This window comes from Phyllostomus hastatus, unplaced genomic scaffold (assembly GCF_019186645.2).
Source record: "Phyllostomus hastatus isolate PE091 unplaced genomic scaffold, TTU_PhHast_1.1 phas_contig_1, whole genome shotgun sequence".
Taxonomy (NCBI): Eukaryota; Metazoa; Chordata; class Mammalia; order Chiroptera; family Phyllostomidae; genus Phyllostomus; species Phyllostomus hastatus.
The window spans coordinates 1,789,981-1,808,383 of record NW_025333498.1 but is presented as its reverse complement, the minus strand read 5'-3'; positions in this window follow the sequence as shown (position 1 = coordinate 1,808,383).

Sequence of the window (18,403 nt, the reverse complement as noted above, 5' to 3'; positions counted from 1 at the left end):
CATTATATAAAAATTCTCTATGAAGTCATAGGTTTGGGCTGAGTAAAGGTGTTAGTGCAACAGAATAGATGGCATGGTATCAAAACTACCTATTTGTATAATTAAGCCCTCTGGACAGGCTCAGGCAAAATCCTGAATAAGCCATTTCCATCATTTAGTGAAATTTTGATTCAGACTGATTTAAAAAATGACAGTTTTTATTACATGGTCACGTAATATTTATAATTAGCTAATCTCTCTATTTGGTCCTAGTAACCAAATAGTAGCACGGGCCAGGAAAGTTTGCTGGTGCTCCAGACATAAGCAGCTGTGGATGCTGAAACCCCACAGACAGAGGCTCTCCCATGGCTGGCTGGAGTAATCTGACAGTGTACCTTGACCCAGGAGTGGGGGAAGATGCAACATGGCAGTAGAGATGCCAACCCCACAAATGCACATTCCAGAAAGACAGAGAGGGAGAGCCTCGAGCTGGAGAGAGATACCCTTTCACAGGCAGCCTTGACCTCCAAAATGGCAGAATGAAGAAGGTTCTCTAAGCAAAGATCTGGATTTCATTCTTTTTGAGAACAAGAAGATTTATGTATTTTGTAGAAGAAAACAGCCTGGAGCAGTGGAGCCCTCACTTCTCCATATCAGACACCCTGTTAATAAAAACCTTTTTCCTTCCCCACCAATTATTGTGTTATGCCTGTATACAGCAGCCAGAGGCCAATCCCCATTGCCCAGTGACAGTATATAGTATCTCCAAAATCCAAAGAGGCTCACAAAATAGTGTTTGCTCTTATTTAGAGACAGCATTTTGACTTAATAAAAATCATTGAACTTTTTAAAAGTACATGAGTTTGCAGATTCCTGAATCTTTCTCATGTTTTAAATTTATTTCCCTTACAAAGACATACAAAATTCCTGCTTTTTCCTGCACATCAGGTTCAATAAGCATAATGTCATCAATATAGTGATGTTTAGAGATATATGCAGAATGTCCAGACAATCAAGGTTCCTTTGGACTACATTGTAATAGAGAACAGAATTAAACTAGCTCTGAGATAACCCATAGAATATGAACTGCTCCCTTTTCTACATGAATGCAAACTATTTTGATGACCTTTCCTAATGGGGATTGACAAAGTATATTCACCAGATCAATAGGCACATACTAAACTCCAAAGGTTGTAACAATTTTTTTCCAATGTAGACATTAAATCAACACAGCAGCTGTGATTGGGATTACCATCTGGTGACATTTTCATAAGTCAAATGCCATTCTCCATTTACTATCTAGTTTTTGCAGTGGTCACTCTGGTGAACTGAACAGGCCATTATGAAGGTCAAAGCCCCTAACAGGGTGTTGATTGTCTCTAAGATCCAAACCAGAATGTATGCAGTATGATTTATAACTCAAAATAGCTCATGGTGGATGGGTGAGGGAGATTGTGAACACTTTCTAGAGCTTGCATTTGACCTTCTTAACCAGGTGACTTTTGAACTATAGACCAAAGAACTCATGTAAACATTCTACGTATGCATCCTGATAGTGTTCACAGGACCAGGAAAATGACCACAGGGTGGTCTTTGGATCTGTCAGACAGTCACTGAAACTGTTTTTGAACCAAAAATCAATTTAGTGTGGTCTTCATATATCCCTACTTCTCAAGTAAAAGTATGTAAAACACACTCTAAATTGTTGGTATTGTTTCATATCAAACTCTGTATCCATTATCAATATTTCCTTTTCTTCCTGTACATCACTCCATTTCTAACAGTGAATATTTAGTATTAGTAACACTCCAGCATGCCACGCTTTACATGCACAACAAGGTAATTTTTGAGCTCTTCTTTTGATATTTCTGTTTTATTCTTTTATTTAAATTTTTAGTTTTTTATTTATATTGAAAAATATTGAAATTTTACAAATGCCAGGCATATATTGAGAATGAAATTGATTCAAGACTAGAACATAGTAGCTCTGGCTGGTATGGCTCAGTTGGTAGGCACTGTCCTGCAAAGCAAAAAATCAGGGCACATACCTCAGCTGTGGGCCCAGTCCCTGGTTGGGGCACATGTGAGAAGCAACCAATCAATGTTTTTCTCATACATCAATGTTTCTCTCCCTCTTTTTCTCCCTCCCTTGACCTCTCTAAAAATAAATAAATAAAATATTTTGAAAAAAAACTAGAACATGTTATTACTAAAATCAGTAATAAAATGTACCTCTCTGAGGCTCAGAAAATCTGTTTTCCCTGAAGATTACAATTTTTTGGTCATAGATTACCTGTAGAAGAAAAGATGGTCAGCTGGAGATGAAAATATCAGCATTATTCATGATTAGCTGATTGCAGAATGTGGCTACAGATTTGCAGACAAAGGATTAGCTAACATTTCCTGATGTAGGAAGACTCATCTACTAAGTCTCAGGGACAATTGGACAAACACAAAATTCCTCTGAGATACAATTTTTAATCTCACAGTGAAGAGGAGGCTAGAATGAGCCTTTTTTATCTACAGGTTAAACCAAATCATAAGAGACCAGAGGGTTTTAGCCTTTCCCTCACATTTCTTTTAAGATATCACAAATTAGATATGCTAGTCCTCCTTGTCTGCAGAGCTAAGAAGGTAGATAAAGAGCACAGCTCTGATTAAGTGCCCCATATAACAGGGAAACCTGAGATCATATAGATGCTACCCCACTCTTGAAATCCCTAGTAAACTACTGTATATTTAATATTTATTAAAAACTATAAAAATTGAATAAATAAAAGTATATTTGGAAATGGGTAGAAGAATGATAGTTCTATCAAATTGTAGTTTTAGAATAGTTCAGACTTCCGAACAAATTCAACATTGAAATGCTTTATTGAATCCGCAGTTACACTATAAACTCAGTCAACAATATTACTCCTGCCTGATTGCTCTTATGATATAATCTTTTTTTTTAACCTCAAACTGTTGTTTCTTGATTTCTTACCACTAGAAGAAAATATTTCACATTCCATCCCTCACCTACAGATTTACCAAGCTTCCTTGGCCAAATCAAAACTGAGCTCAAAAATAAATTTCTGTATTCAAACTTTCCTAACCGCATTTCTGTTATACTCTAGTATCACTATCAATTAATTTGCTCTTACCTCCTTTGCAAGAACATTATGCATTTTTGCCTGTGACCCTGTTATTTTCATGTGGAAGTATCCTTCTGCTTCTCATTCTTCTTGGGTTTAGCTATTTGCTTCTGCTGAAAGGATATTAGCAGATGCATGTCCTAGTAGATAGTTTAAGAGCTACCAAATGGCTGTCTTCTGCCCACTTTCCCTCTCTTTAATGAAAATTATGTTTTAAAAAAGGGATGTTCCTTATTCTGAGTCTTAGAATGAGAAAACTCACAGAGCAAAGCTGTATTAGCTGATCCACAGCCACTCACATACAGTGTGTCACAAAATAAATGTCTTGTAAGCCACTGACATTTTAGAATTCTTTGTTCCTATAGAAAGGCCAATAAAATTGCATATGGATATTTTTTATTTCATGTAAGTCTTAGAGCAATTTATTTGTGGGTATCATATATTCTATATTCTATATGATTTACCTATGTTCATCTGTTTGTGTGTGATCTATGCTTTTAATCTAACTCCTTTGGGGTCTAGTTTTGGAGAAAGAGAAAACACACTTCTCTATTACGTCATCTTTTATTTAATAAAGACACAAAATTAATCTTAAAAGAAAGCCTTATATAGCATGTCTACAGGTGGTACATTTCTATGTGACAGTTTTCCGTGCCTCTGAACTTCCTACAGAAGGTACTGCTATTAAAGACATTCCATCCTTAGTAAGGTGTTGGTAAAACGTACACAAACTCTTTAGTTCTCAAACTTGCATTTCCACTTGATAAAGACATACAGAAACATTGGTATAAGAGAATGTTTGATATTAGGCTTTTCTTGATCTTGGGCCAAATTTAATATCAGCAAAGGCACATCATTATCCAAGAAAAAAGAATATGCCTGAATGTCTATGTCAGTTACTTTCAAGTGGCCTTAGAAACCTATATGCTCATAAAGACTATATAATAAAAAGATTAGATATAGCATAATGTGTATTAGATTATCAGTTTCTGAATTTATATTCTCCTTGAGGGAAAGAATTAAATCTTTTATTCTTTTCGGAATATTTAATTAGTTCTTAACCTTTTTGCCTCCAATGTAGTAAGTGTTCAGAAAATGCATGTGGAATAAATAATGTTGTTTAATATTTATTTACTTTATAAACAGATATTATTTTGAAAGAAAGAGAAATAATAAAAAATTTTCATTAATCAAATTAAGTAATTTTTAATGAAACAAAATTCTGTGCTATGACATATATTAACAAATGCTCTTTGACCATCCAAAAGGATGGATCTAGAAATTATATAATTGTGGAATGATTTTTTTCTAAATAATGACTAAAAACATTTAGAAAATTTTCCAACAGAGAATCATTACCATATGGTGACATACAACAATTTCATGGAACCACCTATGCTTAAAAAAATAAAAACACTTTCCCTAAGTTAATAATTGCTCTCTGTAATCATAAATATTTCTCTTTTTTAACAGGGGTATAGGTCATGAATTGGTTTTATGGCCCATCAGTAAATATGCATTTTTAAGCATGAAAATCATCAATAGAATGATGACATTTGGATAAAGAATATTTTGCATAGATTCTATATTCTCTGTGATGAAATGGTGCTAAATTATAATTTAAAAATGAGCCAAACTTCTTTCAGTAAAGGGATGATAGAAGAAAACAGAAAGCCTTGCCTATTAGAAATGAAAAAGGATGAGCTGAATAGTTTTGAAAGTAATGCAGGAGCTGTTTATATTGTTTAAGCAAATGCAGAATGCAAGGAAAGAAAAATTACAACATGATGATGACTTCTTATCTTTTTCCATAGATGCTCCATTGATACTCTATTAAAGAGAAATAAATTGCATGTCCCCAGACATCTCTGGTTAAATAACAAATACAATGGAGATTATTCCACCCAACCTTGGTTTTGTCCATCTGTACTTTATAGTAGTTCCTGAAAACCCTTCCCTCTTTTTCCCCCTTACCCTCTCCCACCACCCCTCTGGTTATTGTCAGATTGTTCTTAATTTCAGTGTCTCTGGTTATACTTTGCTTGCTTGTTTGTTCTGTTGATTTGGTTCCACTTTAGGTGAGATCATATGGTATTTGTCTTTCAGGTTGTTTCAGGGGAGGAAGGTGGGAATGGTTGCCATGGGCATGGGAGTGGTGGGGAAAATGTAGATAACTGTACTTGAACAACAATCAAATATTTTTTTAAAAAGAAAAAATAAAAGCATGAGGAATTTTTAAAAAGCTCAGGTATCATCTCCTTCTCTAAGGCACTGGAATACTACTTACAAACTAAAAATTAACTTCCCAATGGCCAGGATATTTTTGTTCTACTAAAGCTTTATATAAAACATTGCTACCTGATATTTTGTTTATTTATTCATTCTTAGACTATAATATTTTTAAAGGCTAAAACTTCAGTCTAAATTGCCATGGCATGTGGAAAACTTTTGTTTATCCAACACTGTAAACAAAATTTTATTTTTTGATAACAGGTATTGTGATACCACCATCTTTGTTCTTCTTTCCCAAGATTGCTGAGGCTATTCAGGTCTTTTTGGGTTCCATAAACATTTCTGGAACATTTGTTCTAATTCTTTGAAATATTTCATGGGTATTTTAACAGAAATTGCATTGCATGTATAGATTGATTTGGGTAGTATGGACTTTTTAAGGATGTGAATTCTTCCAGTCCATGAAAACCATATATGCTTCTACTCATTTATATGTTCTTCAGTTTCTTTCTTGAGTGTCCAACAGTTTTCCAAGTATAGGTCTTTTACCTCCTTGGTTAAATTCATTCCATAGTACCTTGTTTTTCTGGTGCAATAGTAAATGTTTTTTTTAAGGTTCTCTTTTTGATAGCTCATTATTAGAGTATAAAAATGCCACAGATTTCTGGTTATTAATTTTATATACTGCTACTTGGCCAAAATCATATACTTTAAGGTCTCTATAATCAAAACAGCCTGGCATAAGAACAGACATATAGAACAGTAGAACAGAACAGAGAACCCCAAAATAAAACCATGACTTTATGGTGAACTGAGTTATGATAAAGGTAGGAAGAGTGTACAATGGTGCAAAGACATTCTCTTTGATAAATGGTGTTGGGAATATCAGACTGGTACTTACAAAGAAAAAAAAAGTAGAACACTAACTTACACCATACACAAGAATGAACTCAAAGTGTGTAAGACTTAAATGTAGGTCACAAAACCATAAAAACCCTGGAAGAGAATTTAGGCAGTAAAATCTCAGATATCTTACATGGCAATATTTTTGTCAACATGTATCTTATAGCAAGAGAAACAAAGGTGAAAATGAACAAATGGGACTACATAAAATTGAAAAAAACTTCTGCAAAGCCTAAGAAACTGTCAGCAAGATGAAAAAGAAACCCACTCTATGGGACAATGTTTTTGTCCATGATACACCTGATAAAAGTTTAATCTCCAAAATATACAAAAAACTAATGCAGCTCAACATCAGGAAGAAAAATAATCCGATTAAAATGGGCAGAGGACCTGAATAGACACCTCCAAAGAGGTCCATACAGATTGCCAATAGATACATGAAAAAAGGCTCAACACACTATCATGAGAGACATGCAAATTAAGATCATAAGGACATATCACTTCACACCTATTAGAGCAGTTATCATCAATAAATCAACAAACAACTGTTGGGGAAGATGTGGAGAAAAGGGAACCCTGATGTATCATTGGAAGGAATGCAGACTGGTGCAGCCAATGTGGAAAACAGTAGGAGTTACCTCAAAAAATTAAAAATGGAATTCCCTTTTGACCCAGTGATTCCACTTTTGGGAATATATCTTAAGAATCATGAAACACCAATGAAAATATATACCTACCTCTATGTTTGTAGCTGTGCAATTTACAATAGCCAAGATCTGGAAACAGGCTAAGTGCCCATTAGTAGGTGAGAGGATAAATACAGTGTCATACATTTACATAGCAGAATACCATGCAGCAGTAAAAAAGAAGAAACTCTCGTCTTTTGTGACAGTATGGTAGGACCCAAAGATTATTATGCTAAGTAAAATAAGCCAGTCAGTAATAGACAAGTATCATATGATCTCACATAATATGTGCAATCTAATCAATAAAGTAACAAACAAAATAGAAACGGAAGCATAAATGCATGAAACTGATTGACAGCTGAGTTGGGGGACTGGATGAAAGTTCGTGAAAGAATTAACCAAAGAACATTTACGCATGATGAATGGACATGGACAACGATATGGGGATTGACTGAGGGTGGGGAAGGGGTCGGGCTGGATGGGCATGGGAAAAGGGAGAAATGATGGTAATAGCATAAACAACCAAAATATTATTCTATTTCTTAATATATTATAACATTAATTATGTATTTATTTATTTTATTTAGTTGTATTCTTCCTAGTCCATTTACACATACATTTACCATGAAATAATCATTAATCTGATGACAAACAGAAATTTAGTATAATTTGATGTGAATACAAACTATTAAATATGACATCATGTAAGCTTAACAATGTTATTGTTTAAAAGGGAAAATGTAACTGAGAACCTCATGTTAACTTAAACTTAAATTTTAGTTGCCCTTACTCTGCTGTATCACTACCAGACATATATAAAGAGATAGAAGTATACATAAATGTAGATAGATAGGTAGATAATTAGGTGATAAAGATATGATAATTATAATTTCTAAAAATTTGTATTACATATACCCTGTTTTTACTTTTATCTTTGTCATCATTTTGTTACTGCTATATTATATTCTTAAACAAAAGATAAAATCCAACCCCAAAAGAAATTAATGTGCATTGAGAATTTATTATACAGGCCAGTTATGATGTATATATTTTATACTTACATATTTGAATTCAAGTGTAAGGAAATAAAATTATGTCAACTTTCACAGAGTAGTCTAAAAGAATTAATTTGGAGATGAACATAAATGAATAAATAACTAGCATATATGACTCAGATATTATTAATATCCATTTATACTTTGAACATTTTAAAAATATTTTTGATGTGGAGCACATAATATCAGTAGAAAATAAAACATGTTAAGACAGCATGAATACATAAAATGACACTGTCCTCTTTTACAAACTTTTATATCTATTTGAATCTTTGTTGTACTATCAAATAAAAGGATAAGGAGCACAAGTAAACAAATACACAAAAAACTCCTGTTTCCCATTCTATTGTCTGAAATTTAGAAAATGTAAGCATATTTTACATACATATCGGAACGAGCCCCTTCTTCCTGTCCACGATAAAATGGCCCAGACATGTCTGTTTCGCTCTTTCCTGAAGTGAGAGCTATTATCTCACCACGTCCAATTCACCACCTTCAGTTTGTGTTTAACTTACAATTATCCCTAATGCTCTGCGAAGGCACATCTGAGGCATTTTATTCAACAATATTTATATACAAGAACAGAGATATAGAACTTGAAAAAATAATTAATGTCATGAGCAATGATTTTAAATAAAAAGGACACAAACACACTACTTCTGTATAATCTAATATGTTTTGAAGAAGAGAAAAAATCACTCAGCGATTTCAATTTATCCTTGAAAGTCAGTAGACTAAATTAACAACTTTATTACTCCCCTCAAGTAGTCAATTAAAGTATGTTACTCACTGAATCATTATTGCAAACCAATGTTTTATTTAAATGTTAATGAGTGAGAATCTTTAAACTAAAAAAAATTCTATAAACTACAAAAACTGAATTAAGCCTAAAGACTTGAAATGTGCTTTGTTTTCTTCCAAGAGACTCATAAAAGAGTGGGCAAGATAAGCCATTTTAGAATAATGAAATCTTAATAACTTCTATTACACTGGATGGCAAAAAATGTCTCATGGTCTTTTCATCAGTAGAAGACAGGGATTGGGTCCTAAGTATGCATCTGATGAAGAGCAGCATCTTGATTTGTCATTGCTGGTGAATGTGTGTCATTGCGGGACATAAAAATTCTAAAACTTGACAAATCAAAGCTACCATTGTTCAGACAAAAATTATATTTTCACTAGTTTTTCTCACCTATATCAGAAACCAGGGAAGAGATATATTAATTAAAATATTTCCTTAAGGTCTAACAAAAAACAGTGACAAAGGTTACATATGTAATCCTCACTAATGCAAAAGTCCTATTCACTGTGTCTTATTAGTGGGTGGTTTGGTGGCTCTCCTACTCAATCACAGGTGGTGATTCTGGGATCATGGCCACTTCCATCCTGTAGCCCCATCATTTTCAACTTGCTAATTTCAAAATCTAAGTCTGCCTGCAGTAGAAGAATGGAAGAAAGAGCATGGAGGATTATAAGTGTGAGATACTTTTTTAAGACCAGGTCATTTATGTTCACAATTTATTGGCTAAAACTCTATCACATGGCTCTTGGTGATTACAAAGGCCACAGAGGAAAAGAGTTACGTGTTAAGAAAGAACAAGAAATAGGTTAGCAATACAGTTATTCTCTATCTATAAGGAGATATATTATATTGGTTTAAGTCCAATGAAATAAAATTTAAGAAGTAAAAGTCTGATAAATAATTGTTCAATTATTTATTTGTTGTTCAAGGAAAAAATGAGTAAATAAAAGCATATGTTTTGCTTTAATTGTCACTGACAAACTATACTCACTTATTTATATATTTTGAGCCAAATTGTAGTTAACTTTATGTCTCATAATGACTTTTGCTACTATTTCTGTAACTAAGAAATATGTGACTAGCTAAATACTTTTAAGGAGCTTACTATGTGTCAGACACTGTTCTAAGTGTTTTAAAAGACTTAGCTTATTTAATATTCTTAACAGTCCTTTGATGCAGGGTCTATGCTCATCCTCAGTAATAGATGTGGTAACAGCCCCAAAGAAGTTGAGTGATATCTAGTATGAGGAAAATCTTAGATTTTGAAGCAAAGATGTTTTGCTCCAGAGTCTATATTTAACAATCATACCAGAAGATCAACTTTTCTTTTTCCTTTCAAATTCCATGACTAATTATACATAAAATGTTAAAAACATTCCTTTCAAACAGGAATCTTGTGGATCTTATAGAGACCTGAGTAGTTTCAAACACTACAACTTGCTAAAAACATTGCAAGTTAAAATGTTTAAAAGTGATTTATAGATTGTTTCCTGATATTGTTGTGGACTAAATATAAACTTTATCTAATGATTGCTATTAGTCAAGTCTTAGAAGATAATAGATAACCGCACAGCTGTGTGACCCCAGGAGGTATCAGAAGCATGAACAATGTTAGTTAGTATAAGACCACCCAGCAAAGCTGGCAGGGGTCTGGGGCTGAGGAACCCACACTTATAACCAGGACCTTAGTCCTGTGGTCTCTCCTGTTATGCCGGGAAGGTATTTTGGAAAACATAAGAGCTTTCCTATTTCTTGTATTCGGAAATTGGACACAGACTTCCGTCGGGCTGCTTGTCTCATAAGTAATACCTTTCCCAGAGTGTTCTGATTCAGTCCCTGGTAAGTTTTCTGTGATTGACCTTGACACATGCATCTTTTTGCCAAAGCCAATTATTTGTAAAGTTATAAATAAAACAATTGATAGTAGATACACAGAGGACTTGTCTAGAGTTTCTGCTGAGGGGATGTTCAGTTTAAATATTAGATTTCTCAAATTCTTCAATAAGTGAAATTTATTTTTTTCAAGATGTCATTCTATAAAAATCCATGAGGTAATTTACCCATATCTCTGTTTTTGGAACTCCCATACAGCCTACTATTAATAATAATATTGTCCATACTGCTTAAAATTAATGATAATAAGATAGGCACTATATTGAGCTTTCAATATGTGCCATGCAGTATGTTAAGCAATTTTAAAATATAGACCCTGCATCAGTTTAGATTGGCAAAAATCAATTTGAGAGAAATTAGACATTTCCCTTTTTCTTTTAACTTTGGACATAACTGTACCTCCATGTTTTCACACAAAATATTGATGAGAGAAAAGTTATGTCAGAGAGAATAAGATGGACTAAATATTTCAAACATTAGGTGTCTTTTAAGCTAATAAATAAATAAACTATTTTCTTTGAGGAGTTAAATATTAATATTATTCTTGCTCTGCATAACAACTGCTTGAAAATAACAAAATAAATTTTCACTTCAAAAAAGTTCAAGTAAAATGGTCTCTGTCATAAATTTTACCTTGCTCATTGTTATCCCTTCTTGGTTACCATTCCATATGATTTTTATATAGTTAATAAAAATGCATATATATATGCTACACATATATTTCATATGTGCATATACAGGCTAATCACAATTCCAAATTGAGATCATTTTGAGTATAAATGCCCCTACATTTTCTCCCTCTTGTTATTTCTAATTCAAAGTAAGTTAGGAAGTCTGATGAACATATTCTTAGAATTGTTTGTAAAATATAAGCAAAGAAGGATGTGAATTGAAATCTGAGAAATGCTTTTCTGATATTCTATAGGAACTTTATCAGAAACGCTTTTGTCTACTTTGTTGCCTAAAAAATTCAACTTCTTGTAGGTGCGAACATTTAACATAAATGAATGAAGCAATCTTCAGTAAGACAAAAGACTTATCCTACAATTGTATTGTATCAAATAGCAATGTGTAATTATATTGTTTTTTAAAACTTTCCTTTAAGCACTGTAAAATAACCAAATAACTTGTATCCACAAGTCACATGTGGTCAATAACTTGCCACCTTGGAGCAGACATTTTGTTTTAGTTTCAATTTTTGCTTGTGTTATTGTAAATGAAGTTGTCATAGACAACCCTATAGTTTAGAACCTAGATCCTGTAGCCTGTGCCCTTATCAAACTTGTTGACTACTCTCTTACATTATTGTGAGGGTGACTTATTATATATCAAGGACTTAGTATAGTGCATGGAAAATAGTAGGTCTCGAGTAAGTGAAAATTATTGTAAATATATGCAATTATTTTCATCAGTATTCCCCTTTAAGGTGATGATATCATTCTCTGGATTTTCACTATTAAAATTATGATGTCTTTTTCTTTGTGCAAATGTTTTGTATTTCCTCTTTTTTTGTGTGCAGACTTTTTAAATATGTACACCTGCCATTGAAGGCATTAGAAGTAACAAGCAGATTTTGAAAAAAAAAATCTATTTTTTTTGTCTAACGCTAAGGTACCATGAATTGGTCTGACACTGATTGTCATACACTATCAGACAATGTTATAAAAATGCTTTTCTTTAAAAACCATGAAGAAGGGAAAACAGTGTTCTTAGTGATTACTCTGTACATAAATATATACCTTCAGATGCCCCTATAGTACATGTATACATTCCTTTAATTATGTGTGTCTGAGTTGACAGAAATTATTAGACTGAGGAGTCACTCAGAGGACAGAAAAAAAGGGGAGGCTTTTATTTTTCAATATCTTTCATATTTACTTGTTAAACCAAAAGAAGGAAAAAATGTAAATGTTGCTTATAGCTTTGTAAAGAAGTATATTTTATTTAAAAATATGCAAAAAGTATTTTATTCAACCCAACTCGCTGTCATTATAAGGCTAAAAAAGCTTACACAAATAATAGAACTAATAGTTCAGAGTGAAACTCTGAGAATGATTCCTAGTATGCATGATGAATTCAAATTATTTGATTTTAAACATGAGAGAAGATATTTATATGAGTTAGCAGGAAAGAAAGTGCTGCAAGACTTATTCTAAACAATATTGTCCTCATACATTTTCAGTATTTAGTCATAATGAGATCATTTCTATGGAAATGAGACTATCACTTAGTAGTTTTTTGCAATTGATTCATTCATAATAGTTTTTTGAAATCAATGATAAATTTTAATGCAACTCCCAGAGACTTCCTTTGTCATAAGAACCAAAGGCAGCAAAGAAATATTTGCATAGATATAATTGCCATGTTCACAAATCACATTTATATTTTCAAATCACATTAGTACATTTAAAAATGAAATTTTATACAAATAATATAGGACTTAATAACAGTGGACACCTCTTGAAACAATATGTCTCTATCATAATCATATATCTATATGATATATACCATATATATAGTGTATTTCATATGGACAAGACATCAAAATCAGAATAAAAACACAATAGAAATGACTTTCATCAACCTCATGCTATAAATACAGAAAGAAAATTGTTTTAAATTGGTACTTTGTTTGTTTTGTCAGTATCACCAATACAGCAAGTGTTTAATAAAAGTTTAATTTAAATTTTTATTTTTATTTATTTTTATGGTTGTTCAATTACAGTTGTCCCCATTTTCCCCATTACTCTCCCCTGCCATACCTACCCCCACCTTCCACATTCAATCCTCCCCCAGGTGCCTTTGTCCGTGTGTCCTTTGTACATGTTTCTTAACCATTCCGGGTTGTAATCAGGTAGAATCAGATTTGAATTTAACATCTTAAACTTTCATAAGAAAATATTCTGAATGTCATTTTACCTTATTAACCTTTGTTTCACATGCTGTGGCTATCCAGGGTTATTTATGGTTCCATGACAGTTTTTGAAATGTTTGTTCTATGTCTGTGAAATATGTCTTTGGTATTTTGATAGGGATTGTATTGAATCTATAAATTGCTTTGGGTATCATGGACCTTTTGATGAAATTAATTCTTCCAATCCATGAATACAGTAAGTGTATGCTTCCATCTATACGTGTCTTTCTTGATTTCTTTCTTAAGTGTTTTATGGATTTCTGAGTATAGGTCTTTTACCTCTTTGGTTAGGTTTATTCCTAGGTACTTCATTTTTTCTTGTGGCTATTGCAAATGGGATTTTTTTTTTATTTCTGTTTCCAATAGTTAATTTTTGGTGCATAAAAATGCCTTTGATTTCTGAATATTAACTTTGTAGCCCACTGTTTTTCCAAATCCATTTATTACGTCGAGTAGTTTTTTGGCAGATTCTATAGGGCTTTCTGTGTACATTATCATGTCATCTGCAGTGACAATTTTATTTCCTCCTTTCCAATTTGGATGCCTTTTGTTTCTTTTTCTTGTTTGATCACTGTGGCTAGAACTTCCAATACTATGCTGGATAGAAATGGTGAAAGCAGACACCCTTTTCTTGTACCTGATCATAGAGGGAAGTCTTTTAGTTTTTGCTCATTGAGTATGATGTTGGCTGTTGGTTTCTCATATATGGCCTTTATTATGTTGAGGTATGCTCCCTATATTCCCACTTTGCTGAGGGTTTTTATCATAAATGGGTGTTCTACTTTATCAAATGTTTTTTCAGCATGTATTGATATGATCACATGGTTTTGTCTCTCATATCTTTTACGTGATGTATTACATTTATTGATTTATGTATATTGTACCCACCCATGCATCCCTGGGGTGACTCCCACTTGATCATGGTGTATGATCTTATAAATATATTGCTGGATGTGGTTTGCCAATATTTTGTTCAGGATTTTAGCATCTATTTCATCAGTAATATTGGCCTTTAGTCTTCTTTCTTTGTTGGGTCTTTATCTAGTTTTGGAATTAAGATAATACTGATCTCATAAAGAGCTTGGGGGTTTTCCCTCTTCTTGGGTTTTTTGGAATAGTTTGAGAAGAGTTGGGATTAGCTTTTCACTAACTGTTTGGTAAAATTTTCCTCTGAAGCTGTGAAGCCCAGAGTTTTTCTGACCAGGAGTTTTTTTTATTACTGCTTCAATTTCAGTAACTGTTGAAGGTCTATTCAGGCTTTCTGCTTCTTCTTGACTCAGTTCTGGAGGATTAAATGTTGCAGATTTTCTTCCATCTTCAGTATCAAAATAGCTACACAAAAATTCACCAATTTTGATAGGATTTTTTTAAATGCACACTGATATGACAGCTGTCAAATACAATATAACAAAATTGTTTCAAATGAAGTTAAAGACAACTAAGCACTACTGAAGCAATCTTACAGAAAAAAGAAATGAACATTTGGCCAACCCAGTACATTCTCCCTGCTTCCTCCAAACAATTCTCAGTCTATTGTATCTAGTTAATGATACAGTTGCTATTAAAACAGCCTTTCTATACTGTTATCTTCTTTGAGTTGTTTGTAGTCACTCCCTATCTTTATTTTACCCAAGTTTAAAAACAATCCTGTTATTAAATTCTGAATAAGATATTAACCACTCTGAATATATTATTGTTCTGAGGATATCAGATGATTCAAGGATTATTAGAGCATTTGTTTAGAGAGGAGAGGGGACAGATAAATTCAGAAACTTAAGTAGAAAATTAAAAGCTAAATAGGATAAAACAGTTCTAAAAGAAATAGAAATGATGAGAGAGAGAGAGGAAGGGAGGGAAAGAGAGAGAAAGGAGTGAGAGGTAAGAAAAAAGAGAGATGAGGAAAAAAAGAATAAAGATTAAATACAAAAGACCCTGGCTGGCATAGCGCAGTGGATTGAGCGCGGGCTGGGAACCAAAGTGTCCCAGGTTCGATTCCCAGCCAGGGTACATTCCTGGGTTGCAGGCCATAACCCCCAGCAATCGCACATTGACCTCTCTCTCTCTGTCTCTCTCTCTCTTTCTCTCTCCCACTCCCTCCCTTCCCTCCCTAAAAATAAATTAAAAAAAGATTAAATACAAAAGAAAAAGTAACAGATATATATAGAAGAAAAAAATAAAAATGAAAGGGGAAACTAAAGATTACTAAGGAATATAATAAAATATAAGAAGCATAAAATCATGTGAATATATTAAATATTTAGTCAATTTTCAATATAATGCAAATAACAAAATTGCTATTAGCTTTCATACAGAGCTAGATATTTTTCTATGATATAAGGAAAAGAAGAGGGTTAAACTAAAGATTCAAGTTTGTGAATTACAGAACTAAAATTACATGGACACAAGAAAAAAAGAAAAGAAAATCTAAAACAAACAAAACTAAACTAAATAGGAGTTATTCGGCAGTTAAGTCCAGGGTACAGCTATGAAGTTATATAGAGGCCACAAAAATCACTAAGTGAATGAAACTAGTCTGAAAAGGTTACATATTATATTATTTTATCTATATGACATTCTTTAAAAAGATGGTAAACAGATCAGTAATTGAAAGGAGTTTAGGGATGAGAGAGGATCAAATATAGATGACCCAGAATGGATTTTTAGGACAGCAAACTATTCTGAATGATAATATAATTGTGAAGACAGACACTCTGCATTTATCAAAACCCATAGCACTGTACAGCATAAAAATGAACCTGAATGTATTCAATTTAAAAAATCATTTAAAATGTCAAAGGATACCTGAAAGGAATGTAGACTATGACAAACTAATCTAATTGTATTACAGATGTTATAAGCTCAACGAATGAAGTTAAGGGGAAAAGTGCAGACCTAAGTCATTTTTAGAAACGAGTGGGGACTGTAAGACTAGAGGCAAAAGGAACAGTGCATACACACTGCACTTTAATTGGTAAAGTTTTTAACCATCAGGGAATGAGTTAACAACCTGAACCTGATATTCATATGTTCTGGGATTAAACAATTAGTTAAATGGATGACAAATGCTGGGAGACAAGTGTCTAATTATGGGTGTGGTAAGCACAGAGAAACAAAATGGGAAGTAAAACATGATTCATGGAGTGCTCAATAAGAGTGAAGACACCAGTATAAAATAATATAGATAAATACAGATGCATGTGTAAGTATTCATAGATGTGTGTATATGCTCAGGTTGGTATGCACACATATCTCATTACTCTATCAGTTGAGAGGTCTTAGAAGCAAGGACACTGGGGTGGCAAGAAACAACCCATCACCCAGATCTTGATTTCTAACACTATTTTCTAATAAAGGAAGCAGGTCTCTTTGGAAAAAATGGAAATGACTGATTCTAGGGCTGGGGCAAGGAATAAACGAGATGAGCCTGGAGCCTCTTATGGTATCAGGAATCAAAGAAGTGCTAAAGAGCAAAACAAAATGAAAGAACAATAAATCTATGAATGTATATCAAAGGGACAAGGTGTCAACTGAAAAACTTTCAATAGCAAAGAGGGAACAGTTTGAACAACAACAAAATAATGTAGTACAGGATTATTATCAATCAGTGAAATATCCCTGAGTCCACACTGATATAAGTATATGATCAAAACAAATAAATAAAAGGAGAGAACATTCAAAACTCATGCTACATATGAGTTCATACTGTCTCCACAAATAATCCGGTACCACATGGATCAGGCAGATTTCAAATAAAATGTAGATATTGTTACTTCAAAAGGTAGAATATAACTCTCCAAATCTTAAGTGTGGGTTGTGCATAGTGACTCCTTTCCAATGGGTATGGCATGGGAAGGGCAAGGAGGAGAAGAACTTTATGATAAAGAAACTTGACAAACACTACGTCAGTCTCACCAGTGACATAATATGATGGTAATGGCACTTCATCTCTGTAACTGTTTCCTAAAAATACTTAACCAAAGGTTAATACCTAACCAAATACTTAGCCATGAGACAATCATCACCCAGTAAAGGTCATTGTACAAAATACCTGAGTAGTACCCTTCAAAACAGTTTAGGTCATTAAAAAAAAAGGAAAACCTGAAAAGCTGTCAGTCTGTAGAAGCCACCTAAGAACACATGGTGACTAAATGAAATGTGGCATCGTGGAAGGGATCCTGAAGATGTCAGCTAAAAACAAAGAAAAATCTAAATAAAGTATTGATTTTAGTTAAGAATAATATGTCAACATTGGTTTATTGATCACTAACATAAGATATTAAGAATAGGAGCAAAGAAATAATAGGTATGAGTACATGGAAACTTACTGTACTATGAATCTACCACTATTCTAAAATATAAAAGTTTCTGAAGAAACATACCGTATGCTAAACACTGTATAAATTTTGACCAAACTCCTACTTGCCGTATATGTCTTTTCTCAAATTTCTATATGAGGAAACCAAAGTTTAAGTAAAAGTTCAATGACATGTTCAACATCATAGAGTTGGTATGTTTCACAACAGGATCCAAAATAATTATCTACAAATCTAAGTCTAAATCTCATTTCACTGCTGTACTATAATTAATAAGCTAGAGACATTCTTTATTTAAATGGAGTTTTTTTGTTTGCCTTCATGCAGCAATAAGCACTTGACATTATGAGTAGAACATATAATCAGATTGTGAGATCATGCAATAAGGGAAATGATAATACCAGGATGTTATATATTAATGAGAAAGGTAACTATCAGAATGGCCCTTTTATTTTACAAGATTATCACAGTTCATGAAAAGAAGGATGG